We start from the raw sequence: 20285 nt of genomic DNA, 5'->3' as shown, positions 1-20285 counted from the left end.
GAAGTGCTATCTCTTGACTTGATTGAGCGAGGCCTGCTGACAACCACGACAAGCATCCTTATAATAGATTATCATGGGAGGGTAAACTGGGAGGAGGATGCAGCGATGCTTCAATGTGATTTTGAAAAGCTGAGTGAGTGGGCACATGGATGACAGATGCAGTATAATGTGGATAAATGAGAGGCTATTCATTTCAGAAGCAAAAATAGGAAGGCAGATTATTATGTGAATAATTTGTGGGCGGCACGGTGGCACAGTGGTTAGCACTGCTGCCTCACAGCGCCTGAGACCTGGGTTCAATTCCCGACTCAGGCGATTGACTGTGTGGAGTTTGCATGTTCTCCCCGTGTCTGCGTGGGTTTCCTCCGGGTGCTCCGGTTTCCTCCCACAGTCCAAAGATGTGCGGGTCAGGTGAATTGGCCATGCTAAATTGCCCGTAGTGTTAGGTAAGGGGTAAATGTAGGGGTATGGGTGTGTTGCGCTTCGGCGGGTCGGTGTGGACTTGTTGGGCCGAAGGGCCTGTTTCCACACTGCAAGTAATCTAATCGATTTTTTAAATTATAAATTGAAATAAGGGAATATACAATGAAACTTAGATGTCCTCGAACACCAGTTGCTGAAGGCAAGTGTGCAGGTGGTAAGAGTGCACATGGTATCCTGGCCTTCATAGCAAGAGAATTCAAGTACAGGATGTCATACTGCAATTATACAGGGCCTTGATGGGATTACACCTGCATGCAAATTTGGTCCCGTCATCTGAGAAAGGATGTTCCTCCTAGAAAGAGAGTGCAGTGAGGGTTTGTCAGACTGATTCCTAGAATGGCAGAAACAAAACCAGAAACTACTGAAAAAACTCAGCAGGTCTGGAGCATCTGTGGAGAGAAATCAGATCAATGTTATTCCGGTAGGAAGTGTCACTCAATCCGAAACATAAACTCGGATTTCTCTCTGCAGATACCGCCAGACCTGCTGAGCTTTTCCAGAAATTTCTGGTTTTGTTTCTGATTGACAGCATCTGCAGTTCTTTTGGTTTTTGGTTCACAGTCTAAGGATATGGAGTAAACCATTCAGAAGAGGAGAAATCTCTTCATCCAGACAGTAGTGAGCATGTGGGATTCACTTCTGCAGAAAGCAGTCGAGGCTAAATATTGTATGATTTCAAGAAGGAGTTGAATATAGCACTTGGAGCTATGGGGGAGAGGCAGGATCACACCATTGCTCATCAGCCATGATCATAATAAATGGCAGTGCAGGTTTGAGGGCCAAATGGCCTACTCCTGTTTCTATTTTCTATGTTTCTATGTGTCTGTACAAAATGCAAAGCAAGATAGAAGTAATGTGTGTATCCAGGTAGGCTCAATGTGAGTAAATATGATGACCGTGAGTAAAGAAGCCCGAGGCCTGGTCCAGTCCATGAGCTGGGTGTGTCCTCCTGAGCACCCAGGCTCCTTGCTACAGCATTACAATGAGAGTTGTCAGTGTTGCCTGAGGTGCAGCTTTGAAGAGCAGTAACATCCCAGAGGTGGATCCGAAATGTGCCTTGAGGGAAGGTTAGAGGTTGACATATATCAGATACCAGGGACAAGGGGTGCATGTCACTCATGCCCATGGAATGTGCCACAGGATGTTGATGCTCAGTGTCCAAAATGGAGATCTCTGAGAACAAGCAGCAAGCTGAATTTGTTAGATACTGCTCTGATTTAACTTCATATTTTCACAACTATTAGCTTATTTGGTGTGTTTGGTAAGATTGAAAACAGAATATTAATAAGTTAAATTGAATTGTTAACAAGGCCTTTAACAAATGATAATCGTCCTTAATCAAACTGTTGCTGCAGCCTAGTGAGAATCATGCCAAATTGTTTGTGAGAATCATAAGAGGTGGCACAAGTTGCTCCTGATGTCGAGATGTCCCTCATTGGAACTTTTGTCTAGTCCTGTCACAAATCTCCCAATAGTCCACCTTGCTCTGACCCAACGTTCCCTCTAATCCATTTCTTACTTGCACTGACCACTGATGCCCATGTGTAGCAATGACTTTTGGAAGTAGAAGTCAGTGTGATGATCCATGCCAGCTTGACAATTGCTGTGTGCAGAATGTCAGAGCAGCTTAGAGGGAATATTGCTCTGACCCCTGTTAAACTTCCCCATAAACCTCTATGGGATGCTCTATGGGATGCGAATTTCATTCAAAGTTGAAGCTTCTTTTCATTTCAAGTTCTGTTCAGTTGAAGTTAATCAAAAAAAACAGGGCAAGTGTGAGCAAAGATGAGCTTGGCAAGACGGCTTAAAAAACAGGTGAATCTTTGATGGATCTACCTTAAATTGAATAAGTTATTAAAGTTATAAGTAACATAAGTTATTTCATTGGCTATATTTATAAAACTGGACACCTTAACGTAAGTATAGGCAGGACGCAACAGCAAACGTTATCTCCTTTTTCCATAATTCAAAACATCAGGAATAAAATGAGCATTAATGCTATCACATAACAACACAGAAAGTTGCTGCAACTTCCAAATGGTCCCAGAGAAATCAGAAATTTAGATACAGAGATTAGATAAAGAATGAAAGGGAAATACATGCATTTACATAATTACTTTCATGACCTCAATATGTTTTATCACCTTTCATTTACACAATTACATGCCTTGTAAAGTAGGAAACTGCCCAATCTTCGTACTATAGTTCAATAATGATGTTTGGAAGTATAGAAAAGGCTTATCCCATTTTCTATCATATCTGTTCTAACCATTTCAAATTGCTTCGCATACAACTAATTTAGAAATATAGTTGCAGCCATTATGTTGATAGCTAACATTTTATGGCTGAGAGTTAAGAAGTTGTACCACAATTTCAGCATGGAAAATAATTTAAACATTTCTGAATTTAATTATACTAAAATGCTGTGCTAACAAAGTAATTCTAATACCCAGTAAATGCTAACAAAAGCACAACTAAACAGAAATGTTCAATTTTTGAGATGTGTAGCTTAGGTTGATGATAAGTCTGTAAGTTTGCTCACTGAGCTTGAAGGTTTGTTTTCACCATACTAGGTAACATCATCCAGTGAGAGTCTCCAGTGAAGCATTGTTCAATCTTTTGTATTTATGGGCTATGCAGATACACAACATGGACACTGTCATTGTTACACACGCTGTTTTAAAATTTATGTTCCCATTAATTTGCTCAGCCATGCTAACAAATCCTGGTGAATGGATTTAGGATTTATCTAACTCATGGTGTGATTACTAAAAATATATCTTTCCAAAATCTAAATACATAAATTTTAAATTAGGTCAAACAAGAATGTAAAAAAATCAAATTGGTCTTCAATAGCCAGCTTGCTAGCATTCTGGGCCAACATATGGACATTCCTCATTCATCAATTATCAAAGTTGATGGCCACTGGTTTTTTTTTGTGTATGTTCCAGACAGTCTCTTGACAATCACTTTCAAAAACGTAGCAAGTTAATCTCATCCCAGACAAGATTAGATAGGATTTTGTTGTTCAAATAAATGTTCCTTGAAGGGAATCCTGTGAAGATGACTTAAATAGGAGAAAGTGAGGACTGCAGATGCTGGAGATCAGAGCTTAAAAATGTGTTGCTGGAAAAGCGCAGCAGGTCAGGCAGCATCATAGGAACATCCTGAAGAAGGGCTTATGCCCGACACGTCGATTTTCCTGTTCCTTTGATGCTGCCTAACCTGCTGTGCTTTTCTAGCAACACATTTTTAAGGTGGTTTAAATGTCTATTATTAAAAGCTTACTATATTTCAGACTCAAGAGGCTCATAATTCAACATAACTCATAAAAAAACAACAGAGTTACGGTGATCACAACAAATCTGTTACGTTATGCCACAATTATATCAAAATAGCACCAAAGAAAATAAACTGGTTTTCCCAGATGTCAAGCAAACCTTGAAATTAAGTGCACTTTATTCTACTTGCTATAGAGTTCATAGCTTTCTGGACAAATTCACAGAAGTGGTAATGGAGTCTGTGTGCTAAAATAAACCATCGGGCATTGTAATCCATGGCCACAAGCCAACACTAAGCTGTCCAACTACATAAAGGTCGGGAGTCTGATGGAGCAGAAAACCACAGCAGTAGGGGATTTAAGGAAACTAACTTGGACTGATTGAATGCTAGAGTTCAGAATGCATGAATTACTTTCACATCTTTAAGGACAATCGCTTGGAACTCTACATATTACAGCTCTGAAATTGACCATCTGGCTCATTTTGCCATTACCAGTGTCAGTCTTCAACTGAAAAACTGTTTAACCTCGACATAATTTGTGCCCTTGAACTATATTCTTCTGCATTTTCTGCAAGGATTTCCTCAAATCCTGGGCAACGTACTTCAATAACCTTCCGGTTAAAAAAAAGACTTGATGCCCTAACATGCTTGCAAACATTTTTCTAATCTTCCCTATTTCACACCCCAAATGATGTTCCGAAGACTTTAGCTAAAGGTCATTATGGAAACCAAAACCAAATATGGTGAAAAGAAATAACATTGCACAGGATTTCACAGTTAAGTGAACAACTTTAGTAAACAGTGGGAAAAGGTAAATGAATCCAAATTATTATTTTAAGGAAGAGATGAGAGTCATTCCTGCTGCCTTGGTTAATATTTACCCCTCAGTCAATATTATATAAACAGATTCTCAAATCAGCATCACATTTTTGATTGAGACAGCCTGCTGTATAAAATCGGTTGCCACATCTCCTGCATTACAATAGTGATTCCAATTCAAAATTACTTCATTGAGTGTCAACCACTTTGACACATCCTGTGGTCATTAGCAATTCAATATAAATGGAAATCATTCTTTTTTCAAGGATTTCGCCAGGAATTGAATTGAATTGAATTTATTGTCACATGCACTGAGGCACAGTGAAAAACTTTGTCTTGCGAGCAGTACAGGCAGATCACAGAGTTAAGTAGCATAGATAAGTAAATAATAGGCAAACAGCGGCAAACACAGGTACAGGCGAATGTTAAGAGTTTGTGAGTCCATTCAGTATTCTAACAACAGGAGGGTAGAAACTGTTACAAAACTGGCTGGTGCGTGTGTTCAGGGTTCTGTACCTTCTCCCTGGTGGTAGAGGTTATAGAAAAACATTGCCAGGGTGGTATGGATCTTTGAGAATGCTAGCGGCCTTTCCTTGACAGGGGGCCTGGTAGATGGATACTTATGGATGGGAGGATGGCCTTTGTGATTGTCTGGGCCGAGTTCACCACTCTCTGTAACTGTCTGAATGGTACAGTTGCCATACCAGGTAGTGATACATCCACACATGATGCTTTCGATGGTGCATCTATAAAAGTTGGCAAGGGTATTTGCTGTCATGCCAAATTTCCTCAGCTGCCGGAGCAAGAAGAGACATTGTGGGCCTTTGTAACCAGTGTGTCCACATGAAGAGTCCAAGAAAGCTTGTTGTGGATGACCACTCCCAGGAGCTTAACACTCTCCACTCGTTCCACCTCTGTGCTGTTAATGGTTAGGGGCACATGAGTAACATCCCACTGAAAGTCAATAATGAGTTCCTTGGTTTTGCTGGCATTGAGAGCTAGGTTGTTCTCAGTGCACCATTTTTCCAGGTCTTCCACCTCCCGTCTGTAGTGTGTTTCGTTGCCATCTGAGATTCGACCAACTATGGTGGTGTCATCAGCAAACTTGTAAATGTCATTAGTCTGGGATTTGGCGACGCAATCATGGGTATACAGTGAGTATGGTAGGGGGCTGAATACACACCCCTGGGGGCTCCAGCAATGAGTGTTAGTGATGATGAAACATTGTCCCCAATTTTCACTGACTGTGGCCTGTGGGTCAGGAAACTGAGGATCCAGTTGCAGAGAGTGGGGTTTAGTCCGAGATTATTAAGTTCAGTAATCAGTCTCGAGGTGATAATAGTGTTGAAGGCTGTAATATAGTCAATGAGCAGGATTCTTATGTAGCTGTTCTTGGTGTCAAGATATTCTAGGGAGGAGTGAAGGGCAAGTGATATGGCATCTCATGTGGATCTATTGGTCCGATAGGCAAATTGGAGTGGGTCAAGAATAGTGGGGAGGCTGGAATTGATTAGTGCCATGACCAGCCTTTCAAAGCACTTCATGACCACCAAAGTTAGGACCACTGGGCGGTAGTCATTGAGACATGCTGCGTGATCCTTCTTAGGCACAGGGATAATGTTGGCCCTATTGAAACAGGCAGGGACATTGACCTGCTGCAGGGAGAGGGTGAAAATGTCAGAGAAGACCTCAGCCAGTTGATCTGCACATACTCTGAGTGTACGTCCTGGTACTCTGTCTGGTCCCATCACTTTCCTTGGATTCACATGAAGGAAAACTGATCTGACCTCTGATGCAGTAACTGTTGGGATAAGTTTGTCAGGACTTGTCAGAAAAGGTGTTACCTCTCCATCAAAATTCTGCTTAAAGCAAGCATAGAAGGTATTGAGACGATCTGAGAGGGATGTGTCATTGTCTGTTATCATGCACCGTCTCTTTTTAGAAGCTGTGATGTCATTCTGTCATTGCCATAGTTGCTGGTTGTCTGTATGTGTCTCTAGTTTGGATCGGTATTGATCCTTGGCTGTCTAATGGCTCTGCAAAGGTTATATTTGGATTCCTTATATTTGAGTGGGTCTCCTGATCTGAAGCCTACGCCTGGTTTTTAGCAGGTTCTGTATGTCCTGATTCATCCAGGCTTTCCTGTTGGGGAACACCTGGACTGACTTCCTCAGTATGCAGTCCTCCACACACTTGCTGATCAAGTCTGTGACAGTGGCGGCACACTCGTCCAAGGTACCTGTGGACTGTTTGTATATGGCCCAATCAGCTGATTCCAGACAGCACCGGAGTTGATTCTTTGCCTCCTCTGATCAGCATTTAACCTATATCCGCAAGGGGTTCTCCTGCTTGAGATTTTGCCTGTAAGCCAGGAGAAGAAGCACGGCATTGTAGTCGGACTTCCCGAAGGTGAATAATGCTTAAAACAAATGATAACACTTTAGTTTGTTGTGTGACTCCTGAAAGTTTGTATATGCGTACACAATTTTTTACAAGTTGGAACATGCAATAGACATGGCAAGAAAAGCCTGACAATGCTGGAAGAAACATATTGCACTAGAAGTGTCCCAATGAAATGTCTATATCTGAGGTATTCACCTGGTTGTTCTTTTCTCAAATAGACTAGCTGTGTATTTGTTTTGTGTCTTCATTTTAAATTCAGAACTATGCACAGCATAACAACATATCAGGAATGTAAATGTTGTGATCCATGAGCTGATTCACAGTTTGCATGTTAAAATTAAGGGATGAAAAGTGTACTGATTGCGAACCCTTCATTCCTAATATTCAAAGTGCCAACAACATGTTTTACTGATACTGTCATGTTTGACATGTGAAGAAATACTGACATCTGTGGTCTAAAAGAAGAACAACACCTTCAGATTTTATTCTCAACTCGGGAGTCTTATCAAATGTATGAACTGACTGACTGACTGACTGTTTCTGATTAGATTAGATTACTTACAGTATGGAAACAGGCCCTTCAGTCCAACAAGTCCGCACCGACCATCTGAAGAGTAACCCACCCAGACCCATTCCCCAATCCTATATTTATCCCATACTAATGCACCTAACACTACGGGCAATTTAGCATGGCCAATTCACCTAACCTACACATCTTTGGATCGTGTTGAAGCAATGGAATTGAAACTCAACAGAGAACAATGTGGAACAAGTTCTTGCAGTTTCTCAGGTTCAACAGTTTGATTTGGTAGAGTAGACAATTTCAGTTCATGAGGGGGATGTTTGGGGTGTTGGATGTTCTAACAAAATATTATATTAAAGCTAATTTTTAAATCTTGCCTGCCTGACCTGTGCTCACAGAGTAAGGGTTTATTATGATACCTGTCATGATCAGACCCTGGGCAATGTTCCACAGTTTATTGTGGTTCCAGGCAGGCTCAACCCATTGTCAAGGTCCAGCTTAGAAACAATGAACTGGCTCCCCTTCTTTATTCACCCACCCCTTCAGTCCATTGTATCAAGGTTAATTTACAAAGGAAAATGATTCATTTTCTTGTGGAAGCTTTGCTCCTAGACCAAATGAACTGATGTTTGAAAAGGAGCCAATTTAAGAGGCTTTCTGGAGCTACCAAAAAAATGACTATTAAACATGAAAAGAAATAATAAGACAGTACACACAGGTTAGAATTGAGAAGTGAGTCCAAAAGAACATCAAAAATGTAAAATATATGTTGGTCAGTCCCTGGGTCATTCATGACATATAGATAGTGTAATGTTGCGGCTGATACTGTGGATGTTATTGATAGCATCGTTATTGATAACTCAACAGTCAAGTTTGAGATTGCTGGCTTTTCAGGTTGATAAAATTCACGTGTTCTGATTTCTTTCAACAGTGCTGGCTAGTAGCATTCAGAGGAGAGAACATCTCTTCCCTTTCAGTACATGCAATGCAGGGTTAACTAGTTGGTGGTACTTCAACTGTAACCTTCACAGAACACGAGAGCTCAAAGTCAGGCTAACCTGTGTGGGTGTCTCAGCTCAGGAGCACATCTTCCACTCGCATACCTTGCACTGGAACACTTTCTTCCACTAGCATAGGCAGACCCGGGTTTCAACTGGCTTTTAACTCCTGTTCTTGTGCGTTCTTGATGGGGGATGATTTGATACATGGCTTTCTCTCAGACTACTCTCTTTTTCTCTATTGTGTTCACAATCTGATCATTTCCAAGAGATTACAGTGCAGCTTGTAATGCATTTTATTCCTTTGAAGCTAGACACCTGCAGGTGTGGTATTTGCAAGTTTCTTTCCAGACAACCACTGGATTTACAGTCATTTTGACTCACTCAGCCTTCTTTTAAAAGTTTGCTATATTCTGAGGTGAATCACATTTATAATCAGTGGTCATGTCACAGAACAGAAATTATTTAAAGTACATTTCATGTCTTTTCTATTGCGATAACTTGGATTACTGAATTTATTGAATCCTGATTAAATTATTTTAAAAAATCTTTTTCATGGCATTATTCAGATGCCTGTCACTAGGACTGAAGAGCAGCAAGATAGAAAAGCTGCCCTGATATACTGCAATACAGTATGTAGTATTCATAATCTTGTTCAGTCGACACAAATCACCCTCAGCAACTTCATCAAGGACCAAACTTTATATTAATCTTCAGTGGGAAAGTTATTGCAGCTTTCCTTCACGATTATTTTGTTCAAAAATGAATCAAAGCCATATGGCCCAGAAAGTACTTTTCCTCTCATTATGAGGCCAAGATAAGAACAATCGTGTTTTTGGTCCTCAAAAGGAACATTTAGGCCTTCTCTATCCCAGACTCCCCATTACTTGCTCACAAATGACAATCCCCCCACCCCCCCCCCAAGTTGTCTGATGAGATATATTCTGAGTGATGACCTCATGATATGTCACATTCCATTCTCTCCTGCAGCTTCTTGCTGGGATGCTATATCAAAGACCTGAAGTTCTGGTCGTTGTGGGCCTCATGCTGCTGAGGTCAGGAAAGTTTGTGTCCCGCTGCATGCACCCGCCTAGGGTTAAAATAAAAGCCATTGGTACTTCATTCCCCAAACAAATCACCAGGAAAATCAGATGGCCAATTCTCTCAGGAGTAAACAGGGATTAGCAGCTACCTGGAGATTGCATCACCCTCACTAACCGCTCACATCCCCAGACCAACGGGATGACCACCACTGACCTAAAAATTAGATGGTCACTTCAACACTGTGCTGGAATAGGTAAGTAATGAGAGCAATGATTTTCCACTGCATCACTACATCTAGTAGCTTGATTTTCTCTTTTTTGTTGCTGTTGCAATCTCTTTTACATTTAGATTAGAATAGATTACTTACAGTATGGAAACAGGCTCTGAAGTCAATTTACCCCATGTTCAGATAAACTATTACACAAAGTCATGATCTACCTCAATGGGTGTTTCCACCCAATATGGAAGTATAGCTGGAATCTGATAGGGGTCTGAGCGATGTGGCTATGGCAAGGTTTGCGGCACCTTGGAGTGCAGGTTCATATTACTTGAAAGTGGAGTTGCAGGTGGATTGGATCATGAAGACATCATTCGTTATGTTTTCCTTTATTGATTCGAGTATTGAGTACAGGATTTGGGAGGTCATGTTGTGGCTGTACAGGACATTGGTTCGGCCACTAATGGAATATTGTGTGCAATTCTGGTCTCCTTCCTATCAGAAGGATGTTGTGAAACCTGAAAGGGTTCAGAAAAGATTTACACGGATGTTGCCAGGGAGAGGCTGAATAGACTGAGGCAGTTTTCCCTGGAGCATCAGAGGCTGAGGGGTGACCTTATAGAGGTTTATAAAATCATGATGGGCATGGATAGGGTAACTAGACAAGGTCCTTTCCCTGGGGTGGAGGAATCCAGAACTAGAGGGCATAGGTTTAAGATGAGAGGGGAAAGATATAAAAGGGACCTAAGGGGCAACTTTTTCACGCAGAGTGTGGTGCATGTATGGAATGAGCTGCCAGTGGAAGTGGTAGAGTAGACAGGCAGGAGTCTGAAAGAACACAACAAGCCAGGCGGCATCAAGAGCTGGAGACTTCTCCATGTCCTGATGCTGCCTGGCTTGCTGTGTTCTTCCAGCCTCTTGCCTGTCCACTTTGAATTCCGGCACCTGCAGCTTTTTTGTCTCGAGAGGAAGTGTTGGAGGCTGTTATAATAACAACATTTAAAACAACATCTATATGGGTAAATGAATAGGAAGGGTTTAGAGGGATATGGGTCAAGTGAAGGCAAAATGGATAGGATTAGGTTGGGATATCTGGTTCTGGATTAGAGTGGTGCTGGAAAAGCACAGCAGGTCAGGCAGCATCCGAGGAGCAGGAAAACCAATGTTTTGGGCAAAAGCCCTTCATCTGCAGTCCTTGTTTTTACCTGGGATATCTGGTTGGCAGGGCCAAGTTGGACTGAAGGGTCTGTTTCTGTGCAGTTCATCTCGATGACTCTAAGTGGGTGAGAAGGCTGATGAAGCCAATTTCAATGTTTGGAGTCTCTCCCTCCATCCTTTATGCCATCTCCCAGTGCTATGACACGTTTCTCACTCAGAGGAATGTTACCAATTAAGGAGAATTATTATTTGATAAAATCACTATGGTTGCTATGGATTCTTTAATGTAGCCACATATCAGACTGCTTGTCAGTATGGATCTGTCTATGAGGGAAAGGGGACAGGGACAGTGATGGCAATGGACATCTTTCTGTAGTAACACCAAGACATCAACCTAACGCACATAGTATGTGCCAGCTGCCTCTGCGGCAAACACACTACACATTCATTCAACAAATGGCCATGTCAGGAACCAGTGGGAACCAGCAAAAGCTCAGGAGCAGCAATAGCCCAGGTTAGGGGACAAGGTGCCCCCTTGTCCAGGGAGAGTTTGATGCTGCATGATCTCTCAGGTTGTATGGAGTGCACTGGAGGCTCAGAGTTATCTGTACTTCACTGTAGTTCCTGGGCATGAGTAAGTCCCAATGCTGAAGCAGGCTCTGCACATCCTAGGGCACAATGATGGAACTGTGCCTGATTTTGGAGCTGAGGCTGTCATCTCCCAGCAGCTGTGAAAGCCATTGCCACCCTGAATGTCTATGCTGCAGGAATTTTCCAGGAAGGAATGTGTGACCTCTAAGCTCTCTCTTAGTTGTGCACTCATAGCTGCATCAGGACAGTGACCAATGCCATCTGTGCAGGTTGCCCCAGTTCATTTCATTCTCCCATGACAAGGTCAATGCTGCAGGATTCAGAAACATAACTGGTCAATCCAGGTGCAGGGTGCCTACATGTGCATAAATGCAGCAATGAAAGGGTGGTATTACAACACTGTGGAATTCATCACCATTTGATTATCCATTTGATTAACGTGCAGACGATCTGTGATCACCGTTATCACTTCCTGGAGGTATGTGCTCATGTCCCTGGCACTACCCTTCCTATATTCTAGAGCATTTTCATGTACCGGGTGCTTCTGATGCTGTTGCATAAGCCCCTGACCGACATTGAGCTCAGCTGCACCTTTGTAGAGCACATGATGGGGCTGCTGAAGATACTGTTCCACTGCATGGGGAGCTAATCTGGGGAAGGGCCTTCTAGTAGAGGTTGGATAGACTGTGCTGCATCAGCCTGGCATAAAAAGTTCTGTACAATTGAAGCAGGTAACAAGGTGATGTGCTGGATGCAGAGGAACTGGGCGAATGGAAGCAGTCATTGAAAAGGAGGATGAAAATATTGGGAAGGAGGAAGCTGTGAATGTCTACAACAGAGCTCAGGTGCTACAGGCCAGACTGAAACTCATTGACATCTGTTTCCATTAATAAGAGCTGGGTACAGCAGACAATCATGGACTGTAAAATAATTGTTGGTTATTATGCTAAAATATGGTTTCCATTGCGGGGGTGATCTTATTCTTGGTTTGGTTTGTTGTGATCGCTTTTGATTTCTGTAAATAAAAGCTCATGTTTGGATTTGTCCAACTGATTGCGTGTATGTGATGTCCACGTTACGGTCGATAAGAAGGTGAGGGTCTTCAGTGGGCATTGGGCACAGGCTAGCACTGACTTATAGCATGTTTCAGCACTGCAGATGCATTAAACATTTATTTGCGTACTAAAGTGGTTCTGCCACATGGCAATACGCTAATGGACGTGAAATATGGCATTTTGCTTCAGCCCATTGAATAGATTACCAGAGTGAGATGGCTCGAGTTCTGTTAGCAACCCACTCAGTCTCCATCATCCTTTGTCTGCATTTTGCAGGATTATATCCCTTACCTTGCAATGGCAAGAAACTGGATAGAAAGCTAAAGATCTGAACCCAATTTTAAACCGTGCTCATGTTGGAATGACTTATCACCAAAATAACATTTTCCCCTTTAATTATCACAGCAATGGAAAATTCCTTCAAATGACACAGGCTCTGTAAATACTGTGCATCTTGTCAGCTGGTACTTGGCAAACACTTCAGCATTCTGAAAAAAAATATCATTTCTGTCAACTCGTTAGTGATGTACGACTCAGTTGTTCTGTACATGTGTAAAACCTACTTTCCAAGTCTGTGGTTTTGACTTTGTTGCATTTAGAAATGCTATGAATTTGGGACAAAACAAGATGACTACACAGATAGGGCATGATAAATTCTACCTGCAAAAAAACCTAATGTGCATGAATGTGGTCTAGCTTCTGCACACAGCCCTGTCAAAGACTTGATTTCATGACAACTTGCACAGAACCACTTCCTCTGTCAAAGAAGACATACTCAAAATAAATTGATCATAATTGAACAACAACCAATGCTCAGATTTCCTTGCTGCCCAAGTACCATACCGCAGGAATGGCAGGATTATGAGGATAGTACACTTGATTTGATACTGGGAGAGGTCAGTGTAATAGAGTTAAAGTGAGCAGCTTCAAGCTTGAAGAGCTCATGTATAATAGGTCTGATGTTATTCTGCACTTTAATTTGTGATTCAGTTAAAAACTTTGAGAATATGTGGAAATGGTTAGTTAGATTGTAGTTGGAAATTATGCCAAAAGCAGAGGTTTGTTCCCTACTCTGGCTGACAAGATCTGGGATCTGCACCTCTTTCAGCCCATATAAAATCACAACATAAGCTCTGGTTTAACAACCCTCAAGTAATTGTGGGTACTACCTAGAGAAGATGAATTGAGAACACAGTCAGTAAAAATGTTATTTTGACCATGGAAATAAAGGTAAAAGACTGCTTTGTATCAAGTAATATGTCCATCACATTTTAAACAAATGGGGCATTTTCTGTTATATAAGCTGTTCTGTGCTGAAAACGACCTGAGAACAATTATAACACAACCAATATATCAATTAATTAGAACTGGGAGATGATTTATCCTTTTCATCAATTCAGGCACCAAACTAAATATCATTGTGGAGAATATTCTCCTCTGTACATTAATGGCAGCAACATCTTACTACTTTAAATATTTATCATATATTTTCTCTACACTGAACCCTCCTGGAATTAACTTGGAATTTGCACACAATATACATCCAAGCATTAAGTTGATATCATCTCTACTGTAAAAAAGTCTCAGTCTTTTAGAATATTCTCATTTTTTTGTACGGTTGAACAAAGTGAAGTACTTAAAAATACACATGGTCAAATTGAATTCCATTCCGAAAGTCACCCCTATTTCTATGTTGAGAGTGTGGTGCTGAAAAAGCACAACAGGCCAGGCAGCATCTGAGGAGCAGGAGAATCAGCGTTTCGGACATAAAGCCTTCATCAGGATGATGAAGGTCTTATGCCTGAAATGTCCATTCTCCTGCTCCTTGGATGCTGCCTGATCTGCTGTTCTTTTCCAGCACCACACTCTTGACTCTGATCTCCAGCATCTGCAGTCTTCACTTTCTCCTATTTCTATCTGTGCATATATTCATGAAAGCCTTAAATTTGGGCAACTTATATAAATTTAAGCTCTAACAGGTTTGTTTATTTCAAAGCATATAAAAAAAAATCAGGATACAAAATGTCTTTTGTAAGCAAAATGGGAATTCTCCTCTGTTGTTTCAGATTGCCATATAGCCTCTGTTTTCTCTGCTGACCTATTTGGCACTGTCCTTGGGCAGAACAATGATCAATGGTTACACCCTTTCGGAGTAGAGGAATTAGTGCACACTTCATTACTCAATTACATAGACATTGTCCACTCGCATCTGAAATAAAAGCAGAAAATGCTGGAAACAATCAGCAAGTCAGGCGGTACCTGTAGTGAGAGGAACAATTAATGTTTTACGGACCAGCTGGGTATTTCCAGCACTTTCTGCTTTTATTTCAGACTTTCAGCATTTAGCATCTGGGTTGTATTTACTATCTTTTGCTTCTGTCTTGTTAGAGTTACAGAATCATAGATTCATACAACACGGAAACAGATCCTTCGGTCCAACTCATCCATACCAACCAGATATCTTAAATTGATCTAATCCCATTTGCCAGCATTTGGCTCATATCCCTCTAAACACTTCCTTTTTTTATACCCATCTTTTTAAATGTTGTAATTGTACCAGCCTCCACCACCTCCTCTGGCAGCCTATTCCATACACGCTCCACATTTTGAGTGAAAACGTAGCCCATCAGGTCCCTTTTAAATCTTTCCCCTCTCACCTTAACACCACGCTCTCCAGTTTTTGACTACTCTACCCTAGGATAAAGACTTTGCCTATTCATCCTATCCATGCCCCTCATGATTTTATAAACTCCTACAAGGTCACCCCTTAGCCTCCAATGCTCCAGAGAAAAAAAGCCCCAGCCTATACAGCCTCTGCTCAAACCCTACAATCCCTTGTAAATCTTTGCTGACCCCTTTCAATCGAAACAACATCTTTTGTATAGTTGGGAGACCAGAACTGAATACAATATTCTAAAAGTGGCCTGACCAATGTCCTGTACTGCTGCAACATGACATTACAACTCCTATACTCAATACACTGACCAATGAAGGCAATGATGCCAAACACCTTCACCACCCTGTCTATCTGTGATTCCACTTCCAAACAGCTATGAATCTGCATCCCTAAGTCCCTTTGTCTGGCAACACTCTCCAGGGGCCTATCATTAACTGTGTAAGTCATGTCATGGTTTCCCTTACCAAAATGCACCACTTCGTATTTATTTAAATTAAACTCCATCTGCCATTCCTTCGCCCATTACTCCATCTAATCAAGATCCTGTTGTAAATGAGAACTGGTCGAGCAGGAATTCAGAGCATATGGAGCCTCAGTTTAACAGCTCAAGTGTAGCAACATACCAGGAAATCACCTGCTGAGTGAAATGACACAGGGAGAGCAAACCATACCAAATCAGACTCTCTAACACTGAATATCATAACCCAATGAAATCACAATGTTTAATGACCCTGTAAATTGGCCAACTATTCCTAAGCAGACTTTATGAATAAATATATCAGACAGCAAGTTCATAGCTTAAACAGAAATTAACAATTTATTATTGATACTTAACTTTAGCAGAGCAAAGGTAAACAACAAGGCAATCTAATTCGTGTCTATGATTTAAATCCAATCTTCTTCGATCACAGCTCCCAATTTCACATATGGACACAATCAAGGGATAACTTAACAAAAAAGTGTCCACTTCAGCAGTTTTGAACAGTAGTTGCTAAACCCTTATGCAGTGCTTAAACAATGTTCACAGGCCACATGGGACCATGTATCTTTAAGTCACCGGTTAATGCAAACAGCTTTTGCAAATGGCTGGACACTCTTATTTATATTTCACAGACTAGGGTTCTTTTCTCAGAAGTTTTAATAGTTTGCATTCTGGATAAACTGAGTGCAATTAAAACTCCATCCAGCGGCTTTTGCAGCAGCCAATACCTTCTGTCCAAAATCCAGTCCAAACCAATTCAAGAATTAGTTTCCCTTTCTATTTTTTCAACATTTTCCTTCTTTCTTTGACCATCCTCCTTTTGATTGGCCCTTATAACTTCCAAGAAGTTGCCAGTCTTTGAGTGTAATACATATTGGGTGCCAAAATATCTGCAGTGTTCTTAGAACAGTAAACAATTTGCAATTAACTTTCAGGCTAGTTCCCACAAACAAACATCAGTTTGTTTGTTCTTTCCTAAAGAAGCTACTGCTCAAAGCACAAAATTCAGCACTCACCTTCAGTTCATAATTCAAACCAAAAATGAGAAAAATACAGATGTTATCAACACCAGTAAGTCATCTCAAATGATATCAGAACTGTGGTTTGAACTCATGACTGTTTTCCCCCAGTGAAGGATCAGGCCACATTACTTAAAACTCACCAGTTAAAGAGTTAAGAGCCATGTAACCCATTGAATCGGCTCTGCCATTTGATAATTTGCCATTTAGTCAAGAATAGGAGAGGGTACTAGCGACAATGGTTGGGGAGGGTTCAAACTAGTGTGGCAGGGGAATGGGAACTAGAGGAGTAGCGCAGTAGATGCAGGAATTGAGAGAGAGAAATAAACCATGGCAAACATGACTAAGAATAAGAATAGGCGGGGAAACACTGCTGAAAAGAACGAGGGAGTAGTGAGCATAATACTGTGAGTTTTAAGATACTCATGGATAGCGAAATCAGCCATCCTTGGGTGAAGGTGTTAAATTGGGGGAAGACGAACTACAACAACATTTAGGCAGGAATTGGAGAATGTTGATTGGAGATGTCCGTTTAAGGGTAAATCTACATCGGACATGTGGAGGTATTTCAAACGGCAGTTGATAAGAGTTCAGAAGCAGCATATTCCTGTGTGAATGAAGGATAGGTATAGCAAGTTATGTGAACCTTGGATGACCAGGGATGTTGCGACCTTGGTCAAAAAAAAAGAAGCATATGTAAAGTCTAGGAGGATGAGAACTGACAAAGCTCCAGAAGTATGTAAGAAAAGTAGGAAAGAAACTAAACAAAGAATTAGAAGGGCTAAGAGTGGTCATGAAAAATCATTAGTAAACAGGATTATGGAGATTCCCAATGGCCCACTCAAGGACAAAAGAAGGAATTTATATGTGGAGTCAGAAGAGGTAGGTGAGGTCCTAAATGAATACTTTATATCAATATTTACCAAAGAGAAGGAATTGGTGGAGGGTGATCTCAGGGAAGGGAGTGTCGAACCTCTAAGCCAAACTGCTATTAAAAAAAAAGAGGCGTTGTATATCTTAAAAAGCATTAAGTAGATAAATCCCCAGGACCTGATGATCTATCCCACAATATTGAGGGAGGCAAAAGAACAAATTTCTGGAGCACTGATAGACATTTTTGTATTCACTTTGGTCACAGCTGAGATCACAGAGGACTGGAGAAGAGTCAATATTATCCCTTGGTTAAGAAGAGTAACAGGGATAAACCTGGAAATTTCAGGCTTGTGAGCCTCACATTGATGGTAGGGAAGCTATTGGGAAAGATGCTTAAGGAAAAGAACTATATGCGTTTAGAAGCAAATGGACATGTTAGTGATAGACAACATGGTTTTGTGTGGGGGAGGTTGTGCCTCACTAACTCGATTGAGTTTTTTGAGGAGGTAATAAAGATGATTGATGAGGGAAAGCGGTTGATGTCATCTACGTGGACTTCAATAAAGCCTTTGACAAGGTCCCTCATGGCAGATTGGTACAAAGGTGAAGATGCATGGGAACAGGGTGAGTTGGCAAGATGGATACAGAACTGGCTTAGTCATAGAAGACAGAGGGTGGTGGTGGAAGAATGTTTTTTGGAATGGAGGATTGTGACTAGCAGTGTTCCACAGGGATCAGTGCTGGGACCTCTGCTGATCGTAGTCTATGTAAATGATTTTGAGGAAAATGTAACTGGTCTAATTAGCAATTTTGCTGATGATACAAAGATTGGTATTGTTGTAGATAGTGAGGAGGATTGATCAGAGGATACAGCAGGATATAGATCAGGTGGAGGCATGGGCAGAAATGGAAGATTGAGTTGAATTGGACAAATGTGAGGTGACACATTTTGGAAGGACAAGTACTAGTGGAAATTATACAATGAATGGTAGAAACCTTATGAGTATTGAAATATAGAGGGATCTGGGTGTGCAGGTCCACAGATCACTGCAGGTGGCAGCACAGGTAGACAAGGTGTTAAAGAAGTTTATGGCATGCTTGCCTTCATTGGAAGGGGCAATGAGTACAGGGATTCTGAAGCTTTTCAGAATTTTAGTTAGGCCACACTTGGAATGTTGCATACAGTTCTGGTCACCATATTATCAGAAGGACGTCAATGCTTTGGAGAGGGAACGGAAAAAGTTTACAAGGATGACGTGGGTAAGTGCTTTGAATGCAATTGGGAAACTGGCTGCAAATTGTGCTTGAGCTTGTGTTCATTAGAACACAGTTCAGGTCTCTACTAATGATAATTTGCATAATCACAAGTATAAAATCCTTCATTGGCCAGTGCTGTCTGTCAGCATAACAGAATGCAACAATGCTTATCGTTACATAAAATATTCTTTAACCATATTAATGTGTTTTGATCCACATTAATTAAGTTGTGAATGTGTTGATCATAAAAAAAAGTCAATGTCTGGCCTTCAAACACTGAAAATGACTTAACACACTATGCTTCACCATTTAATAGTTTCATTTGTGTACACCAGTCATTTTCTAAGTAAATTGACTGCTTTGAAAGGGCAGAAAGGGTAGAGGATTCGCTTGTGTTTTTTGAAAATTATTTGATGGAATGTGAGCATTGCTGGCAAGGCCAGTATTTGTTGTCCAACCATAACTGCCTCTGAAAACTGAATGGCTCACTTGCCATTTCAGAGGGCAGTTGAGGGTCTGGAGTGGGACTGCTGTGGGACTGGAGTCACATGTAGGCCCAGCCAGATAAAGACAGCAAATCTCCTTGCTGAAACCAAATAGGTTTTTACATAAATCAATGACAGCTTCATGGTAACCATCTGGGATGAACAGACTGACTTAGCAGTAATGGCTAAACAGCTTAGGTCCTTATTCATGACATTTAGAAAAATATGAATTAGAAGAATTATTGAAGCATACAAGTTTCTGGGAGGTGGCTTGACAGGATAGACATTAAGAAGAAATTCCACTCATGGGTGATTCTCAAACGAGGGGGCATAGTTACAAAATAACTGGACATTCATTTAAATCTGAGATATAAAGGAACTTCTTTCACCCAGAGGGTATTTTATGTCTGGAATTCCTTCGAGGGTTATGGAGACTACGTCACTGGAAATACGTAAAACTGAGTTAGATTTTTGAATAATTAGGGAGTTGAGAGCAATGAGGAGCTGAGTACTTCATATCTTCTTTACATGGGAGAACCAGGATGCAAGTACAGGACTCGAGAAGGTGGAATGTGAAATTCTAGAGCAGATACATATAAGAAGCAAGGAGGTTTTGGCAGATTTAAAGTGGACATATTCTCAGGACTGAATGAGTTTTATCCCAGGCTGCAGTGGGAAATGAGGAAAGAAATCGCAAGGACCCTGACCCAAATTTTTAAATCATCGCTGCCACAGGGAAGGTCCCAGAGGACAACTGTTGTGGTCCCACTTTACAAGAAAGGTGGTAGAGACAAACCAGAGAACTATGGTAATGACCAGGGAGTCTCATGTCAGTAGTCGGGAAATTATTGAAGAAAACAGTGAAGAAGAAAATTATTCTCCATTTAGAGAGGCAACATTTGATCAGGGATAGTCAGCAT

The 20285-nt window shown here is 41.1% G+C and overlaps 1 protein-coding gene across 1 annotated transcript in view; it reads right to left on the bottom strand.

Annotated features, from left to right (window-relative positions):
- The window catches only part of LOC132822667 (phosphoprotein associated with glycosphingolipid-enriched microdomains 1-like), a 94173-nt gene that overhangs the window by 47228 nt on the left and 26660 nt on the right, over positions 1-20285 (bottom strand). The window lies entirely within an intron of this gene.

This window comes from Hemiscyllium ocellatum, chromosome 15, assembly GCF_020745735.1.
Source record: "Hemiscyllium ocellatum isolate sHemOce1 chromosome 15, sHemOce1.pat.X.cur, whole genome shotgun sequence".
In the NCBI taxonomy this organism is placed as follows: Eukaryota; Metazoa; Chordata; class Chondrichthyes; order Orectolobiformes; family Hemiscylliidae; genus Hemiscyllium; species Hemiscyllium ocellatum.
Note: the sequence above shows the minus strand (reverse complement) of the source record. Positions and strands in the feature narration are given on the sequence as shown.